This window comes from Dermochelys coriacea, chromosome 5 (genome assembly GCF_009764565.3).
Source record: "Dermochelys coriacea isolate rDerCor1 chromosome 5, rDerCor1.pri.v4, whole genome shotgun sequence".
In the NCBI taxonomy this organism is placed as follows: Eukaryota; Metazoa; Chordata; order Testudines; family Dermochelyidae; genus Dermochelys; species Dermochelys coriacea.
Window position 1 is genome coordinate 102810419 of NC_050072.1, and position 14328 is coordinate 102824746.

Sequence of the window (14328 nt, forward strand, 5' to 3'; positions counted from 1 at the left end):
CATCCAGTATCTTTAAAAAAAAACCTGAGTTTGCAAAGGAATAAGTCAAAGGTGAAATCACCATTATTTAAAGCAGTGAATGCTTCCAGAAAGCTGCTCTGCCTTCCAATAACAAAAGTTCAATTGGAAATATTATTTAACTTTAATATAGATTCTTCTGAATAATTCCTACTTTTTATGTTTAAAATGATTTGCCTAATGCAAATATGCAAAATTAAACACACAGAAGGAGGTGACAAGGACTAGCTTGTGCCTCTGGGCCAGTCCTGAGCACAGGATGGTGAATGAGTTCCACCAACCTCGGAATAACTCAGGAAGGAACTGTGACTATGATACGTCAACATTTGAGCTGGGAGATATGGTTCCCATTCACAGATGTACCTGCTGTAGCTCTGCTTGGGCGAGGGCCTAAAAACGAAGTGAGTCCGCAGTGGCACAGGTTGTCCACTCGAGCTAACTGTCAGAGTGCAATCCCTGGGTACATCCTCGAGTGGCTAACCCGAGATGCCAGCCATATTACCATGGACACGCTGCTATTTTTAGGTGCTAGCTTGAGCAGAGCTAACGAGGATACATCTACGCAAGCTGGGAATCACACCTCCCAGATTAAATGTAGCTGTATCCTTAGAGGCCCACATCTGAAGCATAATTCCTTCTCTGCTTCCCCCTTGCTTCAGGAGCACATTAAGAGGTGGGGAGGAGTTAGCATTTTTCTGAGGCTTATGCCAGCAGCAAATTATCATACCTTGCGTGTCAGTTTAGCTGTTCTGGCTAATGTATCTGGGAGCCATTGGTCTATGCCAAAAGTGAGAGTAAGCATGTGCACAAACTCCAACTTACTGCTGTGTGCCTGGACGATCCAAAGTCAGGGTATCCCCCTGTTGTAATCATTGGGCCTACAAATTTACCCAAATCATGAGCTCAACTGGGAGAAAGTGAATAAAAGTTTACAAAATGCTCCTATCACATATAATGATAAATGCTGATTGCGGGGGGAAGGCGGGGAGAAATGCGAAAGGGAGACAGACTAAATTAGTCCAAATGAAAAGGCTTACTGATATAATTCAAGGACTGTGTTAAGGTCATGTTGGATAAAGAAGAGAAGTGTGGGGCTGGAAATCAGTGAACCAAAATGGCATGTCGGATATTATGCCTAATGTGGACAAAATAATGAGGGGACCAGCTATTCTGTCCATTACTCCCTTTCTGGAGTTCTCAAAAAGAGATTTTGGGTGGCAGAAAGCTGGCTACCATGATACTGGCTGACTTAAAGAAGGGGAAGAAGCAAGCTTCTCATAGCTGCCACCCCAACCTCTCCTGGGACCCCAGAATCCAGCATTGTGCCTTCACTGTCCTGATCCTGAGAGATGACCAGACCAGACCAGGCAAGAGAGAGGGACCCAGATGATTCCTCCATCTCCACAGGCTCTGGCTAAATACCGAATGCATCTGGGATGCGAGATTTTTGTCCACACCCCAATTATGTGTCCTTTTCTAATTCCTCCCCCGCTTTATTTTTTCCCTTTCCTATCCCTCTCCTTTTGCCTTCTGTCTAATAAGAATCTGGCTTAGCTGGGCAATAATATAACTTTTGCAACATTATTGTAATCCTGTGACCAGAAGGACAACTAGAATCAATGCCCTACACAGCCCAATGCTGGTACAAGTTTACCATGTCTCAGAGTGGCTAATAAGACCAAGTGCCATGCCTGTGTTTCTCCAGCAGTGAGGTGGCAAGTAAAAGTCAACAGCAAAGACAGAAGCTACATTTTAAGTGTGTGTGTGTATGTTTTCTAGGAAATGGGAGTGGACTTTAACAACAATTGCTCCAGCCTCTTTCAACCAACTTCTTCTCCAAAAAGGGCAGTTCTCACCATCTAAGAGACTGTCAAAGTGGGGAGGGGATCATTCTAAAGACTCTTTCCAGGTAAGGGAACAAGGAATGCTGTTAAAATAAAAGCCTTACTTAAAGCATTTGAAATATGTTTTTCATTCTTGTACTGTATCCTTTTAATAAAAGGCTAAAAGAATATTTCATGGTGTCTTTGCCAGGCTGAGCTCTCTGAATACCAAACCCTGAACTTTGTCTAATACTGTTTAATGTTAGACAGTGACAGGGTCACATTAACATCTTTTGCTTTTTGGGCCAATTGAAATTAATATTACACTCCACAGGGATATAAAATGGGGGTTTGCTTCCCTCTGTGGGCCTGATGTCCAAAACACGATTTAGCACCATGATATGACAAGCCAGATGATTCTTCCAACTTCACTCATGTTGAGTAGTACCTCACTGTCCTATTGAGGGAAATGGCATTATTCCTGGAGTAAGGTATTACTTAGTGTGATCATGGGCCAGCTTCTGCCACTTGTAATGACCAGCAACTACTTCATAATGTACAGTGTCCCAGTGGAACATAAGAAAGAGGCTCTGTCTTACAGATGCTTCTAAAGGACCCATTCCTCTCCCATCTAAGTCAATGGAAAAACTTCCACTGAAAACAGTGGAAGGAGGATGAGGCCCTAAACAAGGGGCCTACCTATACTATGGGATTCCAGATGTTGAAGAACAATTCTATTTTATTATGCATGGGACCATATTGTCTCCAGTCTTCACAAATTAAGATGAAATCAATCCACTGTTCTATACAATTTCCAAAATACCATTCTAATGCTGAAAGATTATTTTGAAGTCCAAATTTAATATCAAATAGGTTGGGTTTTTTTGTCACATACCCACTCAAAACACTGAGCTAAAGTTGCTGAATTTAAAAAGTATTAATGGCATGGTTAAAATTTGTTTTAGTTAAAATTCAGAGTTGTCAATAACTTGGTAACAGAATGATCAGGCTAAAGGACATGAAGACTGTAACTCAGGAAAGCACTTAAGCACATGCTGAACTTTAAATATGTGCTTAAGTACTATTAACTTCAGAGGAACTTAAACACATACTTAAACTTAAGCAGATGCTTAAATGCTACTCATCCCAGCTGAATAATTCTAACAAGGCTATAAATGCAGAAAGTATGTTTTGACTGGGAATATTAAAAATAATTTATATCTCTGGAAAGTTACTACTTATACAAGTCAGCATAACTGTATATGTCTAACATTTAGGGCATGGCTACACTTGCAGATGTAGAGCGCTGTGAGTTAAACCCACCTTCAGAGAGTGCAGTAGGGAAAGTGCTGCAGTCTGTCCACACTGACAGCTGCAAGCGCACTGGCGTGGCCACATTTGCAGCACTTGCAGTGGCATTGGGAGTGATGCATTATGGGCAGCTATCCCACAGAGCACCTCTTCGCATTCTGGCGCTGTGGCTTGTGGGAAGGGGGCGGGGAGTGCGGGGCATTCTGGGTCCTGTCCCAATGCCCCATGATGCATCGGTTCACATCCCAGCATTCCCTTTGCTTCTGTCCACATTTGGCACCATCTTTCAACATTTTTCATACTGTGCGCTCTGTCTTCCCTTTTGGTCTGCGGGAATGGAGCCCAAACTGCTGAGGAATATGCTGACGAATCTTGACAGCACGTCATGTTTGGCAGTCGAGTTATTCCTTAAGATCCATAGTGACAGTGAGGACTCCAATGATGATATCAACTCGAGTAACACAAACGACACAAACGACAAAGTTTGCTTGTGGCATTCACGGACATGCTCACCACTTTGGAACGCTGCTTTTGGGCTTGGGAAACAAGCACTGAGTGGTGGGATCATATCGTCATGCAAGTCTGGGATGACGAGCAGTGGCTGCAGAACTTTCAGATGAGAAAAGCCACTTTCATGGGACTGCTTGGGAAACACAAAGGGCAAGGGGGTGGGGTGAGGTGGAGAACGGTACAATCACAGATTTGCATATGTCCTGTCTGGAGTGCTGTGCAATGCGCGCTGCACTTCAGGATGGCTATACTGAATGGTGATGGGGGTTGAGTGCAGTGGGTAAGGGTCATAGTTTTCAGGGCTTGGTGGTGAAGCTACAGGTGTTGGAGACAGCGGGTGGCGGTAAGAACCCAGATGTTGGGGAAAGTGGTTTGGAGGTGACATGGTGGCACAAGAGAAAGAGTTTTGGGACAAGGGCTGTGGGGGAGGACGGTAGTACTCCGCCTGCATGGCTACGAGTGCCTGGATTGAGTCCGCTTGGTGCTTCATGATGCTTATCAGCTGCTCTGTGCTTTGGTGCTGGCAATCCACATTCTGCTGGTGGGCCCTCCTTTCATTCTCCTGCCACTCCTGTACTTTTTTATTTTCATTAGTTGAATGCTGCATGACTTCATGCAGCATGTCCTCTTTGCTTCTAAGTGGCCTCTTCCTGATTCTTTGCAGCCTCTTGGCCGTTGATAACACGGAGAGCTGAGATCTCAAGGTTGCATCTGGAAAGGCAAAATGCAACACGTAAAAGAGGCAGCGTTGTTCACACCAGACACAGCAATGATTCCCCCGTACTCAAGGGCAAGCACAGCCCCAAAATGGTGAGTAAGCACAGGGTCAAGGGGGACTGATTGTTTCATGGCTGTACTGTTCTCTGGGTTTCTGTGCCTTAGGGAGAGCCAACAGCAGTGAGGACCTCTATACTGAACACTGTCCTCACATTTTCCACAGGAGTTGGTCCTGGAAGATATCTCGCTGCTGAGGATGACCAGGGAAGCAAGGGAGGGTCTTCTACCACAATGCAGCTTCCGCCCTGGCCCATATTCAGCTTGCCTGTGTGCAGTAATGGTCCCCCTGCCCCACACGGCACAGTGGCACGGACAAGTTAGCCTTACTGGGACAAGAACCACAGTGGTTCTCCCGAGAAACCTGCGCAAGTGCATTGCCCAAGTTCTGGATGAGACCTTTGAAGAGATCACTGAGGCTGATTACCGTGATGTGAGAGAGCACATCAATGCCTTATTCCGCATCTAGGCATGCATTCAGCTCTAGCCCTCCTTAGCCCAAAAGCCCTCACCGAATAACTTCCTTCCCAAAATAAAAGCCGCTTACTGGGAACCTACTCTGGTGTTTGTCCTTCCCGAAGCACCAGCCACCGCGACTGGCTACCTTCCTCCTGGCTTGAGAACAGCTCCTGGCTGCATGCATCTAGGGATTCCGGGGTGTCTTCCTCCGCCGGAGCACCCTCGCTCCTTCTTTGCTGCTCCTTCTCCTCCTCCTCTTCCTGCCTTGTTGCACTGACCTTTGAGGTGTCCATGGTGGTACTCGGAGTGGAGGTGGGGTCACCCCCAAGTATCATGTCCAGCTCTTTGTAGAAACGGCAGGTCTCAGGGGAAGCATTGGAGCATCTGTTTGCCTCACTGGCTTTGCAGTAAGCATTCCGCAGCTCCTTCACGGCACTGCAATGCATCCTGGTCATGGCCCCTTTCCAGCATGACCCTTGATATCTGCCCGAAAGTATCGTAATTCCTGTGGCTGGAGTGCAGCTGGGACTGGACAGCTTCCTCCCCCCGAACACTGATGAAGTCCAGCACCTCGTCATTGCTCCATACTGGGGATCACATGGCACATGGAGGCATGGTCACCTGGAAAGATTCACTGAGAGCACTCCATGCCTGGCTGAGCAAACAGGAAGGGGATTTTCAAAATTCCCAGAGAATTTAAAGGGCGGGTCTGACAGTTGGTCACCTGAGGGCAGGGCAGTAGAGTTCAAAGTGATAACCAGAGTGGCTAGAAAAGGCAGTGTGGGACACTTCTGGAGGCTGATCACAGTGCAATAACAGACCATGGCGTCCACACTGGCGCCGCGGTGCTCCAGCGGGGATGCACAAAATGTTATTCCCCTCACCGAGGTGGAGTACCAGCAGCGCTGTAGTTATGGAGACAGAGCCCTCTACGGGCCTTGCCAGTGTGGACGGGTAGTGAGCTAGTGCGCCCGGGGCTCCTTTATTGTGCTGTAACTCGCAAGTTTAGCCAAGCTCTTAGATACATGTAATGAGCCAAATCCTGGACTCGCTCAAGTCAATTGCAAAATCTCATTGACTTCAGTGTGTCTAGTGCTTAGATACCGTATTTATAGGCACTTTATAAATATCAATGGCTCCAATCCAGTAAACATTACTAGGCATAATTCTTACTAGCAGGACTACTATTGTTGAACTCACTGGCAGTCCTCATGACAGTAAGCACCATGCCAAATTGTATATTTAGGACTAGGCACTAAAATAAATAGATAAGATAAAAGCTCAATGCATGTAGAGCACTGCATTGCCTGAGTCTTGGTCTAGACTTAAAAATTAGTTTGACATAGCTACATTGGTCTGGGGTGTGAAAAAAATCACACCTCTGATCAGCATAGCTATGCTGACCGAATTCCCAGTGTAGATGCAGCTATGTCAACAGAAGAATTTTTTTATTAACACAGCTTCTGTTGATTGCGGAGGTGGTGTTTCTGCACTAATTGGAAAAACCCCTTCCGGGAATGTAGTCTATGTCTACACTGTGGGCTTATGCCAGCAAAGCTATGGTGATATAGCTATGCTGGTATAGTGCTCTGTAGAGTAGACAAACCCTGATGCTGATGTTGCTACATTTTAGTATTTTTGTTTCTTCACAACTGCCATGATGCCAACTTGACCTGATTAAGTTGACACAAACATATGTTCTAAACAGTTCGTTTTCAATGTTTCAGTTCTCTGTTATTTTGATGGCCTCCCCTTTTGGTGCCAGCCTTGGCAGGAACTAATCCAACAAGTTTGTATTATCTTCATAACAAACCTGCCCATTATTCTTTATACTGTGTGTGTGTGTGTGTGTGTGTGTGTGTGTACACGCATACACATAAAGATCATAAAGTTTTAAGACTAAATATTTTGAAAACATCTTTCAGAAAGAACATGCTCAACAGTTCACAAGAGGATTAGTAAATGTAGTTTGATTTCTTAGAAATGACCTGTATTGCATTAAAATTCTAATCATTATCCAGAAGTAGCTTGTTTATAATGTTTATCTTGCAGTTTGCGTTTTTAATGTATTTAGGCTGTGATCTTGTGAGATAGAAAAACAAGGTGGGTGAGGTAATGTCTTTTACTGGACCAACTTCTTCTGGTGAAAGAGACAAGGTTTCGAGTTTCCACCAAACTCTTCTTCAGTTCACATTTTCTGTTAAAACTATATTTTCAAAACTTTGCCATTTACAAGTTTAATCCAATCACCAAAGCATGCAGATCTTTAATGCAAATTTTGGATGTTGTAGTGCATTGGACAACTACATCCAGAACAGATTTCCAGCTAGGAGGATGTCAGTTCACCCACTGCTATGAAGTGAAGACCTGTAAAATGAGGAGGGTAGGACCATAGAGGGTGGGTTGTAGAACTTCTAGCCAATGTACATGTTTTTTTACTTCCTTCTGGTCCAGGTTGTATGGTACATTCTTCCCAACTCCAGTTTAGGGAGAGGTGGATCGAAAGTGCAAATTTTTCAGCGATTTTACTCTCTCAAAATTTCTCTTCAAATATGTTATGTTGTTTTCTTGTTGTTTAATTTTGCCAAAATGCAATGTCACTAGGCTGTCTTGTGCTGTGACCTTCAAATTCTCCCTGAATGAGAAGGTTAAACATCTTGGTGCCAGACCAAGATTTAAAAGCAACACAGCCAGCTTCCTTTTGCTCCATTCAGTGCCCGCCAAGTCACTACCTTAGATCTATCTTTATTCATACAGGCTGGGAGAGATTCACCTGCTCTGAGGCCAGGCTACCAGAGGATGTCACTGCAAGATGAAGTCTGTGTGTAGGGGAGAGGAGTTTACGTCTACTGGAGGGATTGTGATGTGTCTGTCAGAAGGGATCAATCTTTGCTAGATCTGAAGAGCTAGTCCTTTACTCTCATAGAATAAAGGGATTAGGCATATTGTAAGCCTCAATATAAACACCCCGATGAGCAAACGTGACTTAAACATGAGCAGGACTGTTGTGAACACTTCTAAGCACAGAAGAAATTAAGATTTCTTAGGCTCCTTTATCCCAGTCTTCTCTCTTTCTTCCCATTTCCTCTCTTTCCCCTCCTTCATGCATTTACCTTCTTGTAAACTCATTCTTGGTTTCTCCATCTCTTCCTTCATTTGTTTCTCAGGCCCTCCTTGCTGTGTTTGTTCACTGAACAACAACGAATTTCAAATTGTGTAGTTGGGGGTGATGCATAGCATAGCATAGTACCCTGAATCACTTGCGTTGCCTGGCACTTACATATTTTTCTGATATAGTCTAAAAGTATTCCTCATCATGTATTAACAGAAAATAGACTCCACAGGCCTGAAACAAAACATGCAATTATTGATCATTAATTCTTCGAGTCTTATAGTGCTCGGTTCAGTGTGTCCAATTCACCTTTTCAATAAAGCCATTATCAGAAATGATGATCTTAAAGAGACACTGAACACACACCAGTGTACACTTGTGTTGTAGAAGAATCGAAAGAGAAAGATGCATCTCTGTTCTGGGCTTTTGCACACATTAATTTTGGCCTATGTACCATGGGAATAGGCTGTATGAAAATGCAGAAGATAGACTAGATAGATTAACTAGCTAGGAACTTTCTGAATGACTAGAAATATTAATAAGAAATGTTTCATCATTGAATCCTACTGCTTATTTTTATATCATAGAATCATAGACTTTAAGGTCAGAAGGGACCATTGTGATTGTCTAGTTTGACCTCCTGCACAATGCAGGCCACAGAATCTCACTCACCCACTTCAATACCTCAGACATAGGTTAGGAGTTTGTTATAGAAGTCCTCAAATTGTGGTTTAAAGATTCATAGATTCATAGATACTAAGGTCAGAAGGGACCATTCTGATCATCTAGTCCGACCTCCTGCACAGCGCAGGCCACAGAATCTCACCCACCCACTCCTACGAAAAACCTCACCCATGTCTGAGCTATTGAAGTCCTCAAATCATGGTTTAAAGACTTCAAGGAGCAGAGAAGCCTCCCTCAAGTCACCCATGCCCCATGCTACAGAGGAAGGCGAAAAACCTCCAGGGCCTCTTCCAATCTGCCCTGGAGGAAAATTCCTTCCCGACCCCAAATATGGCGATCAGCTAAACCCTGAGCATATGGGCAAGATTCACCAGCCAGATACCCAGGAAAGAATTTTCTATAGTAACTCAGATCCCATCCATCTAATATCCCATCTCAGGGGATTAGTCCTATTTACCCTGAATATTTAAAGATCAACTACTTACCAAAATCCCATTATCCCATCATACCATCTCCTCGATAAACTTATCGAGTAGAATCTTAAAACCAGATAGATCTTTTGCCCCCACTGCTTCCCTTGGGAGGCTATTCCAAAACTTCACTCCTCTGATGGTTAAAAACCTTCGTCTAATTTCAAGTCTAAACTTCCTGGTGGCTAGTTTATACCCATTTGTTCTTGTGTCCACATTGGTGCTGAGCTTAAATAATTCCTCTCCCTCTCCTGTATTTATCCCTCTGATATATTTATAGAGAGCAATCATATCTCCCCTCAACCTTCTTTTAGTTAGGCTAAACAAGCCAAACTCCTTAAGTTTCCTTTCATAAGACAAGTTTTCCATTCCTCGGATCATCCTAGTAGCCCTTCTCTGTACCTGCTCCAGTTTGAATTCATCCTTTTTAAACATGGGAGACCAGAACTGCACACAGTATTCTAGCTGAGGTCTCACCAGTGCCTTGTATAATGGTACTAAAACCTCCTTATCCCTACTGGAAATGCCTCTCCTGATGCATCCCAAAACCGCATTAGCTTTTTTCACAGCCATATCACATTGGCAGCTCACAGTCATCCTATGATCAACCAATACTCCAAGGTCCTTCTCCTCTTCCGTTACTTCTAATTGATGCGTCCCCAACTTATAACTAAAATTCTTGTTATTAATCCCTAAATGCATAACCTTACATTTCTCACTATTAAATTTCATCCTATTACTATTACTCCAGTTTACAAGTCATCCAGATCCTCCTGTATAATATCCTGATCCTTCTCCGAATTGGCAATACCTCCCAGCTTTGTATCATCTGCAAACTTTATTAGCACACTCCCACTTTTTGTGCCAAGGTCAGTAATAAAAAGATTAAATAAGATTGGTCAGAAAACCTATCCCTGAGAAACTCCACTGGTATCCTCCCTCCAGTTCGCCTTTCATTAGGACCCGTTGCAGTCTCCCCTTTAACCAATTCCTTATCCACCTTTTGATGTTCATATTGATCCCCATCTTCTCCAATTTAACTAATAATTCCCCATGTGGCACGGTATCAAAGGCCTTACTGAAATCTAGGTAAATTAGATCCACTGCATTTCCTTTATCTAAAAAATCTATTACTTTTTCAAAAAAGGAGATTAGGTTGGTTTGGCACGATCTACCTTTTGTAAAACGATGTTGTATTTTGTCCCATTTACCATTGACTTCAATGTCTTTAACTAATTTCTCCTTCAAAATTTTTTCCAGGACCTTGCATATTACAGATGTCAAACTAACTGGCCTGTAGTTACCCGGATCACTTTTTTTTCCTTTCTTAAAAATAGGAACTATATTAGCAATTCTCCAATCATTCGGTACTCCTCCTGAGTTTACAGATTCATTAAAAATTCTTGCTAATGGGCTTGCAATTTCAGGTGCCAATTCCTTTAATATTCTTGGATGAAGATTATCTGGGCCCCCCGATTTAGTCCCATTGAGCTGTTTCAGTTTCGCTTCTACATCAGATATGGTAATGTCTACCTCCATATCCTCATTCCCATTTGTCATGCTACCATTATCCCTAAGATCTTCTTTAGCCTTATTAAAGACTGAGGCAAAGTATTTGTTTAGATATTGGGCCATGCCTAGATTATCTTTAACCTCCACTCCATCCTCAGTGTTTAGCGGCCCCACTTCTTCTTTCTTAGTTTTCTTCTTATTTATATGGCTATAGAACCTTTTACTATTGGTTTTAATTCCTTTTGCAAGGTCCAACTCTACTCGACTTTTAGCCTGTCTCACTTTATCCCTACATGTTCTGACCTCAATTAGGTAGCTTTCCTTGCTGATCCCTCCCATCTTCCACTCCCTGTATGCTTTCTGCTTCTTCTTAATCACCTCTCTAAGATGCTTGCTCATCCAGCTTGGTCTACAACTCCTTCCTATGAATTTTTTCCCCTTTCTTGGGATACAGGCTTCCGATATCTTCTGCAGCTTTGATTTAAAGTAATCCCAGGCCTCCTCTACCTTTAGATCCATAAGTTCTTCAATCTTAAGTTCTTAAAGACTTCAAGGTGCAGAGAATCCTCCAGCAAGTGACCCATGCCCCATGCTGCAGAGGAAGGCGAAAAACCCCAGGGCCTCTTCCAATCTGCCCTGGAAGAAAATTCCTTTCCGATCCCAAATATGACGATCAGCTAAACCCTGAGTATGCGGGCAAGACCCACCAGCCAGACACCCAGGAAAGAATTCTCTGTAGTAACTCAGATCCCACCCCATCTAACATCCCATCACAGGCCATTAGGCATATTTACCCTAATAGTCAAAGATATTACGTATGTTTACATAAAATAACAATTAACCTTTGTAAAAGCATGTTTCATAGAGTGACCCATTCGCTCATGATGGGGCAGATTGTGCAATTTACACACAGCTCTAACTAGAAGGTAGTATGGAACAGCATGACCCTGGGACAAGCACTGGAGGGATAGTGTCTTGAGAGGCACAAGAAAGCTGTGCTGGAGTTCCTCACTATGCTTGAATTGTAACCTGTGCATTCTTCTAGTAATGTCTAGTGCACCGTGTACAACACAGACATGCTGAGAAAGCAGATTGCACCCTCAGACCTATTATACTGGGCTTGCCCCAGCACCCAATTTCCTTTCAGCCACTTGTAACAGGTAGGCACAGTTTTAAAGTTTAGATTCTGAGCTTTAAAATGACACCCAAGTCACCTGGATATTCTAGGTGTAAAGAAATGGGAGTGAATAGTGTAAAAAGATTTTTAAAAACCATTAGATTTCTTGCCTCCCCATCACCCTCCCCCACAAGAAGTAAAGAAGGATGGAAGACTCTGCCTAGTTTTGTATTAAGCTTTCAATTCCATGAAATTCCTTACTCATGTGAGTAATCAGTAGTCTTTACTGACACAGGTAGACTACTCACGAGAGTAAGGGTACCAGCATAAGTGCCTATTACATTTTTACCCGATGGAAGCAGAATGTAAAGTAGCACCTGTTTGAAATAGTCTTTTGCTGATAGACCACAGAACCAAGAGACCACAGTTCCAAAAAAGGGAAGCTGGAGTCCACATACATAAGTGTCCCTGCAACTCCACACAAATTTACCACAATTATATGTGGAAATGCGTTAACTGTGTGTACAAAGCAATAGGTAGGTGCCCAAGTACTCATTTGCACATGCACTTAACCAATGAGTTTGCATGATTCACATCTATTAATTCGCTGGTGCAAATGTACCCATGCAATTATTGCACCTTATAAGTATGAAACTGAAAGGAGGCACACAACTGAGAGAAGATGGAATGATTACTTTAGTAAATGACATGATGTGTGGGCTAAATCCATCCCGCAGATATGCAAGCATAGCTTTTACTGCCATAGGAACTGCAGATGCATTTCTAAGGCCACAGTTCATATCACAATATTATCCTGTTTCAGTATATAATTACGTGTACATGTTGTATCTATTTGTGGTATTGTTGACTCAGTAGGTGGCACTCTTTTCTCTAAATTAGTACTTTACATGTGCTTCAATCTCCTGTTAGGAGATGCCAAAGCGATGGTTCCTTCATCATCAAAGTGAGATATAAAACCAACGTCTAAACTACTTTGGTGATTAAAGATCTGATGCTTTTTGCAAGGGAGTTATTGGGGTGTTAGCTCCAATAACAGAAGCAGGCTGGAACCTTACGGCCACAATTCCATATGTAGTTTGTACTGGACACCCTATGACTTATTCTCATCTCACTTCTACTTTTACACTGGTATAACTTCAGTTGAGTTACAGTTGATTTACACCAGAGTGAGTCAAATCAGAATCAAGCCCAGTGTTCTTTACTTTCCATCCTAATATGTTGGGTAGTTTTTCTGGGTGCTGTTAAACAGGTGCTGTACTTCATTCCAGGAATGGCTGCATTTTAGTGTGAATGACTGATTCATACATATTAAAGGCCAAATTCTGCAGTCCTTATTCATGCAAAACTCTCATTGGGATCCCAGATATTACTGTGTGGTACCCAGAGCTGAGCAAATAAATCATATAGATGAAAGAATTAACCTCTCATTCTACTTACAAGTTATCTGTAGATATTTATATCTTAGGTGAATTTGAAATTATCTATTGAATAGTTACTTCAAATATTTGTTTATGTGTAAATTGTTCTGCAGCAGATGATTGCAATTACTCTATCAGAAATCCAAAATTAAAGGTTTGAGTTTTAATTGGTCATATGGATTGTGTGGTATTATTCCTGTTAACTTGTGGGATGGTGTTTCTGGAACAAATACATTTATAAGTTCAAAAACCAATTTTGATAGAGTCAGTTAAAATTTGCTGTTGCAATGAATTTCTGTCTGTGAAATTAGGATATGCTTTGGAAAACATAAAAAGGGAGAATGCAGGGAGTGCAGTTCTAGTTTTGACTGAATATTTATGAAAAATGTCTTGGTGTTTGTCTTGCTGTTGGTAAATGCAGAATTTTTAATGCCTACCCCCTTGAAGAATCCTAATCCCCTTTACACATTTTGTAGTCATTACTCAGGAAAAAGGGCTCCCACTGGAAATGTTTGGGCAAATGGCTTATTTTAAAAAAGCAATCTGTGAACTTTAAGTACAAAAAAGTTGCTCTTTAGAAGTCCAGAATCTTTGTGAGCCAGGGGTAAGAGTAAGTTCCGGCAGGGATGCTTTGGTAGTATCCAGAGAGTGAACTACAATCCATTGGAGGCAGAAAAATTCCCCTCATCTCTTCTTCCATTAAAATACTAATTTATTAGAGGAATATCCTTTAAAAGGGGCACCTTTAAAGTGATGGGAGAGTGAAAGTCTTATCTCCATTTTACAGGTAGGAAACTGAGGCACAGGCTGATTAAGAGATTTGCCCAAGCGCTCACAAAAAGTCTAACAGAGTCTGGAACTGAATCTCAATCGCCCAAGCCCACTGCCTTAGCCACAAAAACATCCTTCTTCCTCCAACCCAAAGATTAGAAAGATCCAAACACATTGTTTGGATGACTATGCGTGCTTGTAGAGCACTCCTGTTCATTTAACTGGAGCATTCTTGCATGGCTCATTGAAGCAAGGTGGAGTGTAATTAAATAAGGTATAAGGCCTGGTCTATACTTGAAACTTATGTCAACATAGTTACAGTGCTCAA

The 14328-nt window shown here is 42.4% G+C and overlaps 1 long non-coding RNA gene across 2 annotated transcripts in view; it reads right to left on the bottom strand.

The window, feature by feature from the left end:
* The window catches only part of LOC119855473, a 109380-nt gene that overhangs the window by 16202 nt on the left and 78850 nt on the right, over nt 1–14328 (bottom strand). The window lies entirely within an intron of this gene.